Genomic DNA, 13,222 nt, shown 5'->3' on the forward strand with positions numbered 1-13,222 from the left:
ATAGCAATACGTATTTAACTCCAAAAATTCCGTAAATTTACCACACTGTAGAAAATTTATCATATCTTATTGTGCAAAAGTTTCAACATTTTATAACATTCTGACTTTTCTCGAGAATATTTGAAACAACGATAAACGTTCTGTTTTGTAACAGCGACATGTAGACTTGCAGAATAAGCATGGTAAAGGATATCCTTGACATTTTTATTGAAATGAAAGATGCAAAACATTATTCTACATAGCATCAAGCTAATACAAATAAAATAAAATGACGCTCCAAGCAAAATGCATATCATGTGACGAATAAAAATATAGCTCCGAGTGAGGTTACGATAATGTCAGAGACGAAAGAGGGGATACCTTCCGGGGCATTCCCAAACTTACTGGTAATCTCCAATCTTAGGGTCTTGTCACTCCTTATTCTCCTCATATCGATATCTCACCCAAAACTTGAAAACTTCAATCACACAAAACTTGCCGGAACTTCGTGAGATAGGTTAGTATGATAAAGAGCAAACCATTCACTTTGGTACTATCAAAGATAAGATTCATAATTGTTATCACACAATGCCTACTATACCCCGTCATTTCTACAATTTATATTGAGCAATATAAGCCATAGAAACTAGCAAACAAGCAAATTATGCATTGAAAACAGAATCTGTCAAAAACAGAACAATGTGTAGTAATATGTACTCTAACCATATTTCCGCTACTCCAAAAATTCTGAAAATTAGGACAACATAGGGAATTTATGTATCAATCATATTTAAATTTTCATATCAAAATCACGTTCTAGTGAATTTTTAAAATTCCTGGACTGAGTGCAAAAGTTTCTGTTTTTGCACAGAATCAAGTCAACTATCATCCACACTATCCCAAAGGCTTTACTTGGTACTTTATTGAAACAAAACATATAAAACATGATTACTACATTAGCTTAATCATGTGAACACACAAAAATAGTATGGGTAAATGTTGGGTTGTCTCCCAACAAGCGCTTTTCTTTAATGCCTTTTTAGCTAGGCAAGATGATTTCAATGATGCTCACATGAAAATAAAGTATTGAAACATAATGAGAGCATCATGAAGCATATGACTAGCATATTTAAGTCTAACCCACTTCCTATGCATAGGGATTTTGTGAGGAAATAATTTATGGGAGAAAGAATCAACTAGCATAGGAAGGCAAAACAAGCATAACTTCAAAACTTTAGACAAAAAGAGAGGAAACTTGATACTATTGAAATAGGTAAAAGCATATGTTCCTCTCCTATAATAATTTTCAGTAGCATCATGAATGAATTCAACAATATAACTATCACATGAAGCATTCTTTTCATGACGCATAAGCATAGAAATTTTGTTACTCTCCACATAATCAAATGTATTCTCATCAATAGTAGTGGGAGCAAAGTCAACAAAATAACTATCACATGGTTGGAAATTAAAATCATGATGACAAGTTTCATGGTTATCCACTACTGCAGGATGCTGCTAATGCGACACTACGATCACAGACCCTTCGGCGAAACTGTGTGCGATGCAAGAATCACAAGCGGTGATGTAAAAAAACCGTCAAAAAAATGCAAAACGTCTGCGATGACGGATGCATCAAACACGATTCAGCATTGAGTTGCGTGTGTGATGATGGGCATACGGTTCAGTTCAATGAACTGTTTGCGATGAGGCAAAAGAACAGAAACAGGCAGCCAGATGAAGGTGTGTGCGATATACAACATATGGTTCACTTGGATGAACTGTTTGTGATTAGGCAACACAAAAGAAACGGTCAGCCAGATCAAGGTGTGTGCGATATACGGCATACGGTTCACTCGGATGAACTGTTAGCGTGGAGCCAAGAGAACAAAAACGGTTCAATTTGACAAGATGTGTGTGTTGTGCGATGCAATTTCATACAGAACAACAATATATCTATATAGACACACACACACACACACACTTATAAGGACATGGTTGCATAAGCAAATTAAACATCCACTTACATAGGTGGCTACTACAACCATGGCATTTGCACACACCAAAGTAAACTATTACATGCATAATTACATAGGTGGCTACTACACACATGACATTTCCACATACCAAAGTAAGCTATATATTACATGCATGATTAACTATATATTACACTGACAACCTTGAGGACTGAGAGCGGCGTCAAGGATGCGGGCGGAGAGAGAGGATTGTGTGTGTGGAGAGGATGGGGGGTGCGGCCGTGCCATTAATATAGACCAGTGGGAGCGAGGCGGGCGGCGGTCCAAGGCTGTCTCGCCTCCCGGTGAGAATGACTGCTTAATCTATGAATGAAATCTATGCTTAATTACTGAATTTTAGTTGCAAAAATTAGATAGTGCTAGTGATTTTTAGCTACATATTTTGACAAATCGCAGTGTCTCTTGGCATAGCACCGAAGACTGGCTTTAATTTGCACACCGTATCCAATCTGAACCCGTTTGCGTTGAAGAGATGCACAAATCCTGCATTGAACAACTCGTACGCTTCTCGGTGAGACTCTTGGTGAGCCTGCTCACCGGACTGCGCTCGCACGCCTCCCGTTCAGTCAAGCAGCTGTCCGCACAACACCTCCTATAGCCATTAAAACCAAGACACGTGGCGTCACTTTAAAGGTTAACAGAACGCATACGATTTGAATTATACAAACATTTGAGATATTAAATTGGCAGCTATTTTTTGAAAATGCCTTTGTTGGCTGTTATTCGAGTGCGCCTTCTCTCAGAATGGACACGAAAAATACCACATCATGTCGGGTGCCATTCCATGATAGCATGCCAAGTTTCATGAATTTCACACGAGTTTTGGATTTACTAGCATTTAAAAACAAAGTATCTCAACGTTTTGCCGGCAATCAACAGTCCCTGGTGTTTCAAATTCATTCCAAATTCTTGCATGGGACCTAAGAATGCACACAAGGACACAGATTTAGTTTTTCAACCAATTTATATGCACTGGAGCATGTGCATGTAGTTCAAATTTAAATTATGCACATAAAATGCCTAGAAAACCCAGTTAATGTATAAAAATGTCCAAACGAACCCCGAAAAATTCCAAAATTTAACACAACACTCCTATTGTTCTATGTTGACACTAGAATTTTTTTAAGGCAATAAGAGGCAACGGATATCGTTTCGTCCCCAAAGGTGGCACGTTCCCTACCGAAACCATCAGGCTTGTTGTGAGAAGCTCTGGTTTGTGAGAAGCTTATACCCAAACATGCCCCAAATGGGACAATTTTTTTACCACGGCATGTTGATGCCGCTCCATGATAGCATGCCAAGTTTCATGAATTTCAGACAAGTTTTAGATTTACTAGAATTTAAAAACCAGGTATTTGAATGTTTGCGGCCAAGTGACGATGGCATGGTGTTTGAAATTCATTCCAATTCTTGCATGGGACCTAAGCATGCATCCAAGGACACATATTCGATTTTTCAACCAATTTATATGCACTTGAGCATGTGCATGTAGTTCAAATTTGAATTATGCACATAAAATGCGTAGAAAACCCAGTTAATGTATAAAAATGTCCAAACGAATCCCGAAAAATCCAAAATTTAACACAACACTCCTGTTGTTCTATGTTGACACTAGAAATTTTTTGAAAGCAATAAGAGGCAACGGATATCGTTTCATCCCCAAAGGTGGCACGTTCCGTACCAAAACCATCTGGCTTGTTGTGAGAAGCTCTGGTTTGTGAGAAGCTTATACCCAAACCTGCCCCAAATGAGAATTTTTTTACCATGGCATGTTGATGCCGCTCCATGATAGCATGCCAAGTTTCATGAATTTCAGACGAGTTTTGGACTTACTAGAATTTAAAAACCAGGTATCTCAATGTTTGCGCCCGAGTGACGGTGGCAGGGTGTTTGAAATTCATTCCCATTTCTTGCATGGGACCTAAGCATGCAACCAAGGACACAAATTTGAATTTTCAACCAATTTATCTGCATTATAGTATGTGCCTGTAGTTCAAATTTGAATTATGCACATAAATGCATTGAAAACTCAATTAATGTATAAAAATGTCCAAACGAACCCAGAAAAATTCCAAAATTTAACACAACACTCGTGTTGTTCTATGTTGACACTAGCGAAAAAATTGAAATCAAGAAGAGGCAACGGATATCGTTTCGTCCCCAACGGTGGCACATTCCCTACCGAAACGATCAGGCTTGTTGTGAGAAGCTCTGGTTTGTGAGAACCTTATACCCAAACCTTCCCCAAATGGGGAAAATTTACCACGACATGTTGATGCCGCTCCATGATAGCATGCCAAGTTTCATGAATTTCAAACGAGTTTTGGATTTACTAGAATTTAAAAACCAGGTAGCTGTTCTACTCTCTTATGCATTCAAACATGTCATTTAACCCTCTCCTTCTGTGGATTTGGAGATCATCCTGCACAATGAAAATCAAAGTGTTTGCTTGGATGTTAATCATGGACAGGTTAAATACAAAAGACATGGTGGAAAGAAGGCATTAGCATATGGATGATGGAGTTTTTTGTCTCCTTTGCAGCTTGAGGACTAGAGAGACCAGGAATCATCTGTTTTTTGAATGCAACTTCAGTGTCAGAATATGGAATTACCTGCAAATCACATGGTCACCTGGGAATGACATGTCTGATATTGTTTTGCAAGCTAAACAGGACTTTGCAAAGCCTTTTTACACTGAAGTTGTTTTTATTGCTTGCTGGAACATATGGATAATCAGGAATGCAAAGGTGTTTAGGCATGAGAGGCAGAGTTTCAACAAGTGGAGGAGTGCTTTTATCCATGATATTTTGCTAATGCAGCACAGAGTTAAGGCTAGGTACAAGGAAGAGCTTCTTAAGTGGATTTCCTTTCTTCCTCCTTGAGGTTTTGTATCTCTAGATCTTTATTTTTAGTTTTCTCTTCTGATTACCCCTTCTAATCCTTGTATATTGTATGCTATTTTGTTTTCAAATAAAGTTTTGAATGCTGTGGGGGGTTTTCCCTACAGTCACCAGTCAAAAAAATGTTTGCGGCCGAGTGACGGTGGCAGGGTGTTTGACATTCATTCCCATTTCTTGCATGGGACCTAAGCATGCAACCAAGGACACAGATATGAATTTTCAACCAATTTATATGCATTAGAGCATGTGCTTGTAATTCAAATTTGAATTGTGCACATAAATGCATAGAAAACTCAGTTACTGTATAAAAATGTTCAAACAAGCCCCGAAAGTTTCCAAAAATTGACACAACACTCATGTTGTTATATGTTGACACTAGAAAAAAATTGAAATCAAGAAGAGAGAACGTTTTGTCCAGAAAGGTGAAATGTTCCCTACCGTGACAATGAGGCTTGTTGTGTGAAGCTGTAGTTTGTGAGAAGCTTATATACCCCAACCTGCCCCGAATGGGACAATATTTTTACCACTGCATGTTGATGCCGTTCCATGCTAGCATGTCAAGTTTCATAAATTTCAGACGCGTTTTTGATTTACTAGAATTTAAAGACCATGTATCTCAATGTTAGCGGCCGAGCGACGGTGGCAAGGTGTTTGACATTCATTCTCATTTCTTGCATGGGCCTTACATTCCAATTTTGAACCAATTTATATGCACTGGAGCATGTGCATGTAGTTCAAATTTGTATTATGCATGCATAGAAAACTCAGTTAATGTATAAAAATGTCCAAGCGAACCCCGAAAAATCCCAAAAATTGACACAACACTCGTGTTGTTCTATGTTGACACCAGGAAAAAAATTGAAAGATGAAGAGGCGACGAATATCGTTTTGTCCACAAAGGTGACACGTTTCCCTAACGGAACCATGAGGCTTCTTCTGAGAAGCTCTGGTTTGTGAGAAGCTTATACCATAACCTGCCCCAGATTGGACAAGATTTTTTACCCCAGCATGTTGATGCCATTCCATGATAGCATGCCTATGTTCATGAATTTCAGACGGGTTTTGGATTTACTAGAATTACAAAATCAAGTACGTACCTCAATGTTTGCTGGAGAGCCAGGGTGCCGTGGTGTTCGAAATTCACCCCCATTTCTTGCATGGGACATAAGCATAAACCCATGGACACATATATGATTTTACAACCCATGTTGTTGCACCGGAGCATGTGCATGTAGTTTAATTATGAATTGTGCAGTTGAAATGGCTAGAAAACCAATTTAATGTATAAAATATCCAAACGAACCCTGAATAATTCCAATTCTTTTACGACACACATATAGTTGCATGTTCAATGTAGATAAAAGTCCTAGCAATTCAAACACCGTCCATTGCAGCTGTGACCCCATTATGTAATTCAAATCAAGATGAAAAATCAAGTAAATCCCACACAGTTTATTATCACCAACCATGTGAGATGCAGTACAAAATATCCTAGAGCACCATCTCATGACACTTTGCGCGCCAGTTTTTTCGCTGAAGCGATTCAAATTTTTTGGCTTCCGCGAAATATCTACCTCCCTGCACCTCCTGCTTACCAAAAGCCACATTTCCCCTGTTTCCGCCTTCCTTTCCAAGTTCAAACGTTCACTCCTTGCTTGCAGCGCCACCTCCTCGCCGACGACCCTCCTTCACGCTGCTCGGCCTCGCCTATCCAAGCAGGTAATCCACACCCAACCCCCATCCTCCTCTTCCTTCCACATCCCACATGCCCCAACCGCTGGTGTGACACCTTCCACCCAAATCACCGACCCCTCCACCAACTAAGCGCCACCCTAAGCCATGGTGCACGCAGTATAGCCAGGATCTCAAGTAGCATTTGGCAGCGGAGAAGCAAATCGCGGCCGCACGCGCCGATGAGGTCGTGATGGCTGCCATTCCTGCCGACCCCCAAATCTTGGAGGAGCACATCGCCATCGAGGCCACCATCGATGCCTCGCGCGCCGATGCCATGATGCGGTTGGCTGCTTTAAACGACAGTTCGTGGCATTTTCTCGAGGCCACCATCGGTGCCTTCGATGAAGACTACGTTGTGTTTTCTCAGCGTGCACGTGCTTACCTCATCTCGAGAGCCAGCAGGTTGGTTCCCGGCGGCTCGGGCCAAGGACAAGCCGTATCCTACAAAATACCAAAGACATGTGTTCAATGCAAAGCATGAAAACCGCGATGCGCCAAAGAGGCTCACCGCCGATGAGTTGCAATTGGAATTAGAGAAGGTCATGCATATTACACCAGGAAAACCATCCTGGTAATGGTAGCGGGAAAAGGAAGCATGGCAGGGCAGAAGATAGATTAGTGTTTACCTGCAGGTCCACTTTGTGGGACTTGGAGTATTGGAAAGATTTGGATCTGCGGCATAATCTTGATGTGATGCACATCGAGAAAAATATATGTGACAGCATTATCGGCACACTTCTTAATATTGAAGGCAAGACGAAAGATACCTTAAAATCTAGGATTGATTTGCCACACCTGGGTATCACAAAGGATTTGCGGGTGGAAGATGAAGGTAAACCATGGGATATGGCACCAGCGGTGTATGTCTTGGACAAGGTAAAAAGAAAAGAATTCTGCGAGGTCCTGTCACGTGTGAGATTCCCACATGGATTTGCTTCCAACCCTGAAAGGAGAGTCAGTGCAGATGGAAGCAAGGTACAACGGCTGAAAACTCATGACTGCCATGTCCTACTTCAAAGAGTTTTAACTGTTATCCTTAGAGGATTGGGCCGCCCTGACTTATACAGAGCAATTGCAGAGTTGGGACAATTCTTCAGGGAACTCTGTAGTAGAAATATCAGGGTAGATGCTTTGGAGCGTCTTAGAGACAAGATACAAACTATCCTATGCGACCTTGAGAAGATATATCCTCCAGCCTTCTTTGATGTGATGATACATTTGGCTGTTCATCTACCTGATGAGGCACTACTTAGAGGTCCAGTACAGTATGGCTGGATGTACCCTATTGAAAGCGGCTAGGCACTTTCAAGGGCTATGTTAGGAACAGAGCTTGACCCGAGGGTTCCATTGCAAAGGCCTACATTGCTACAGAAGCGTTGACATTCTGCTCAAAATACATTGAAACAGCTGATCAGCTTAGCAAAGAGGTGGTTGAAGACAATCCCAGGCTTAATGTTTTTGATTATTCTGTTTGAGTTACAGGGAAGAGTCGACAAGAAGACAAACCTAAAGATTTTGACAAAATGGTTTGGTATGTGTTGAATAAACTGTCCTGAGATACTACCTTATATCAAGTAAGTGCTAAGTACTGCAGATTATACATCGTAATCTACTAAACTTGCAGCACATTCTTATATATTTAGATGTTTGACGCGATCACTATTTTCTGTTGGACTGCAATTTGCTCGATGTCTTCGAATGGGAACAAAGCTGACACGACATGGCCTCTGCTAATTTATTTATTTATTACCAAAAGGGCCTATGCTATTTATTTTTTTATGAGCAAAAGGGGATACCCCCCGAGTTCTGTTAATAGAAATCATTAGATGTTCACAACACTACGCCCAGCCTGCTACATAGGTTTCATTCATTACTAGTTTCAGCAAAGTGCTCATGTCATAGCCACTGAATGCATCACGAGTGCTACATACAATGCAAATAAAGAGGCAATCATCCTACAAAGCACATCGATTTTGCCCATTATCTTCACAAGCTCTTTCATCTCATCATTGCGTTCAAGGTCGTTCAACAGCTGTTGCTTGGCCATGATCAGAGGGACTGCATCTTTAACCTTCTGCTCTGCATATTCCTCTTCTGTCGTTCCTTCAGTTACTTGTCCAACTCCCCAACCTGCTGGTATTGGATTCCTCGGCTAACCAAATAATCAGCATAGTCGCGTTCCCCCACATCAGCAACTTCCCAGAAATACAAATCACATGAATCTTCCCTTTTCTGCAGGAATCAAATTGGAAGATCATCAACCAAACTATTAAAAAAATCAGCAAATGAAAGCGGCATAACAACACGTAAACATATTATTACCCCATGATTGGGGCATTTGTAGAAGACTCGGCCAGGGTTGAGGATTGTGGTTGAGACGCGACGGATGACTCTGCGTGATTTGCAGCAGTGGCACCATACCAACGGCAGCGGGTTGCAATGAGGAACCGGCTGCGGTGCGTGTGTCGGCGGGGGTGTGATGAGACCCACAGGCGATGGTATGGGTGGCGACTTGGCGCATATATGGTTGTTGCCTACGGAAGAGCAGGTGGACGAGCAGCCAGCGGACATGGTTGCTGCGGCCAGAGCTTCTGATGCTAGGCAGAGTAAGTAGAGAAGAGGAGAAGCGAATGTTGGATATGTCCGTTTCATTACTTGCAGAGTAGCATAGCACCATATATAGTCATAGTCTAGGTTTGGATTCGAACCAGCTACTGGAGCACGTCTCTCTTTTTTCTAAAACTCAGCAACGTCTCTTTACTGGTACACTAGCTTGTTCTGTACGCCTTCTCAAGTCTTCGATTTTCTTTCTTCCTTTTTTTGCGAGGAAGGAAGGAGGACAAAATTGAGAGTTCCTGGGACTCGAACCCAAGACCTCTCGGTTGGAAACCAAGGGTGCTAGTCACTTATGTGGCGAACGTTCCCTGGGAGGAGGACAGTAGATGAACGCATTTTCCTCACAGTTTTAGTTGCGACGCAAGATCGAACGGTCGCAGTTTCGGGAATGTTATCAGGCGAACGAGCCTAGTTTTTCTTTTCTTCCTATATATAAAAAGTAAGCTACTTGGTGTCAGCTTAGTCAACAAACAATTGTGCCAACCTTGACCGTTGGATTGACATTCAACATTTGTCGTGTTTCTTCAGTATCTTCTTCCTCCAGCCGCCAAAGCCAAACCAGCGCCGGCGGGACCGCCTGCTCCCGCCTCACACGGCTGGCTGTGCTGCCGCGCACGCATCATGGCCACATCGCACCCTAAAACTCTGCGCATCTTCCTAGGCTCCTGTTCGTTCCCATCCAAGGCCTCACCATCGTCCTCCGCCTTGGTTCGCTCACCGCGGCGCCGCCCTCCGGTGTTGTCAACATGGTCAACAACCGAGAGGAATAAGGAGATGACTATACATGGTGAGGATGACAGCAGGAACCCAGCAGCGCGCGCAATAATTTTGTTTTTTCGGGACAGAGAAGGGTATCAACTAGGTTGTTCGGGAGTTGTGGCCCGTCTAGCACATGACCAACCCAGTTTGTTTTTTTCCTTTCTGAAAATGGCTAGGCCAGCTATTTTGTTTTTTGCAGAATAACCAACGTAGGCCTACTTGTTTTTCTACACCCTGCTGGGCCGGAAATCATTCAAGACGAGGAGGGATGCATTTTGCCCAGGAAATGGGCTATAAGTAATAAGAAACGGGCTATAAGTAATATTAAATGGGCTGTAAAATGAAAAAATACAGCAAACATGCAATTAGTTCCAAAATACTTTTTTCTTTCGGATTTTGATATTTTAAATTTCATTATTTTTGTGCGGGTAAAATTTCCTTTGATTTAAATTAAGGTATGTTTAGTTTTTAAATTAATTTGAATCTAGCTAGAAATTTCGGGCAGTATGCTGTTTGGGACAGATTTGGAGGCTGACATGTGGGTCTACTAGGTTGACGTGTACGAAAGGCTTTGTCAACTTAGTCCACAAACGATTCTAGCAGCAGTGACCGTTGGATGTTAATCCAACGGCCGTGCTGCTTCTTGAATATCTGATCTTCTTGCTCCAGCCGCCCAAACTAGCGCCCGTGGGACTACCTGCTCCCGCCTCCCGTGGTCGGCTGTCCTGCCGCACAGGCCGCACCGCCCCACCCTACTCCATTGCTGGCCAGGCCATTCCTCTACTCACCCACACCTCCTATTATTTTCCGGCGACGGCAGCCGGACCAGTAAACCCTCGTACTCCCCACCACGTGGGCAACCACTATCGAGTCTTCCCCGGCTCCGTGTCGTTCCCTTCCTAGGCCTCACCGTCGTCCACTGCCCTGGTTCTCTCGGCGCGCCGTAGTCAACGTGGTCAATGAACGACATCCATCGGACGTGGACTGTACGTGGAGAGGCTGACAGCTGGGTCCACGGCCGCACACAAGGAAATGCCTCCTTATTACGCGCAAAATAATGATTCCTCCACCTGACATCTGGGACCCAACGGAAGGGCCTTTGTATTTCGCGAAAAAATGTTCCCCCCGCTGACAGGTCGGACCCACCAGCTATATCTTTGCACGCAAGGAAGTGCCTCCTTATTACGCACAAAAAAATGAATACTCCCCCTGCTAGCTGGGACCCAACATAGTGGGAGGCTGACATGTGGGCCTACTAAGTTGACGGGGATGGAGGGCTTTGTCAACTTACTCAATATGAATGATTCTAGCTCCAGGACCATACGATGTCCATCCAACGGCCGTACTGCTTCTTCAACCTCTGGTCTTCTTGCTGCAACCGCCCAAAGCAGCGCCGGTCGTGCCGCCTGCTCCTGCCTCCTGTGGCCGGCTGTGCTACCGCGGAGGCCTCACCGCCCCCTACTACTCCCACTACTGGTCAGGCCCTGCAGCGATGGTAGCCTCACAACGCAGCTGAACCAGTGAACCCTCGTACTCCTCTCCGCGTGGGAATCCATTGCCGTGTCTTCCCCGGCTCCGCGTTGTCCCCTTCCTAAGCCTCGCCGTCCTCCACCGCCTTGGTGCTCTCGGCGCGGCGTGGTCAATGTGGTCAACGAGTGACTCTCGTCGGAAGAGTACTGTACGTGGAGAGGCTGATAGCTGGGTCCATGGTCGCATCAAGGAAGTGCCGCCTTATTACGCGGAAAATAATGATTCCTCCACCTGACAGCAGGGACCCACCGGACGGGCCACCGTATTTGACGAAAAAAAAAATTCCCCCCAGACTGGTGGGACCCACCAGCTATATCTTCGTACGCAAGGAAGTGCGTCCATATTACGGGCAAAAAAATGATTCGCCCCCTGACTGCTGGGACCCACCAGCTACATCTTCGCACGGAAGGAAGTGCCTGACAGTTGGGACCCACCTGGTCGAAGCGCATGTAGCGTTGTCATTCTGGTCGCGAACGTGTACGTACATACTGGTCGATGTAGATGCGCGCACGTGTCAGTAGAGGCGCGCACATAGCATGTACACGTACGTACAACGACCAGGGTGCAAGAAAGAAAATACGGCCACTTACGTACATACGGGCGGGGTCTCAAACGCCTACTCGTGCATACGTACGGCCAGGGCTCGTGTACATGGCTGGGTCAGAACGGAGAAGCTGCGCCATCATCGTGTTCATGGGGAGGCAACCGGCTGGGTCAGAACGGAATGCGTCGCCGTGTTCATCGGGAGCAAACCGGCTTGGACGGAACAGCCGATAGAAACGAGGCCTGGCGTACCACAGAACGGAGGTAACGGCCTTGTGTTCGACCGGTCACGGTCGAAACGGGATCTTGTTCATTGGGAGGGGTTTGGCATACCGAAAAACGGTCGAAACTGGGTCCTGTTGATCGGGAGGGGTGTGGCATACCGCAAAACGGAGGAAACGGACTTGTGTTGTTGCGCTACGGTCGAAACAGGGGTCCTGTTCATCGGCAGGGGTGTGGCGTACCGCAAAACGGGACTCCACGGGATACTGTTTATCTCCACCGTCGACCTCCTCCAGCCTCCACGGGCTACTGTTCATCCACCGCCGACCTCCTCCAGCCTCCACCTGCGACTGTTCATCCACGTGCTCCTCCACCGGCTACTGTTCAACCAACCCTCTCCACGGGGTCCTGTTCAACCACCCCTCCACGGGCTGCTATTCATCCAGCCCTCCACTGGCTACTGTTCAACCAGCCCTCCACGGGGTCGTCCTATTCATCCAGCCCTCCACGGGGTCCTGTTTATCCAGCACTCCACGGGGTCCTGTTCATCCACCGGCTTGATCGATCGGGGTACTGTTCATCCAGCGGCAACGACCTCTACTACCACGGGGTCCTGTTCATCCAACCCCCACCGGGAACTGTTCATCCAAACCCCCCAACAATGCTCATTGTTCATCCAGAGGAAGCATCGATCGGCTTCGGTTAGCAGCAGTAGCGTAGGAATCACTTGGGTTCAGTTAACAGCAAGGGATCGATCGATCGCTCGGGTTCAGTAACGCGTAGCCTGCAGTGCAATCGCTCGGGTTCAGATAGAGCCCAACGCCTCGCTCGGGTTCAGTTAGAGCCCAACGCCTCGCACACACGCGCGAACGTACGAGAGAAACGCGCATCGCTCGGCCCCCG

This window comes from Triticum aestivum, chromosome 7D (genome assembly GCF_018294505.1).
Source record: "Triticum aestivum cultivar Chinese Spring chromosome 7D, IWGSC CS RefSeq v2.1, whole genome shotgun sequence".
NCBI lineage: Eukaryota > Viridiplantae > Streptophyta > Magnoliopsida > Poales > Poaceae > Triticum > Triticum aestivum.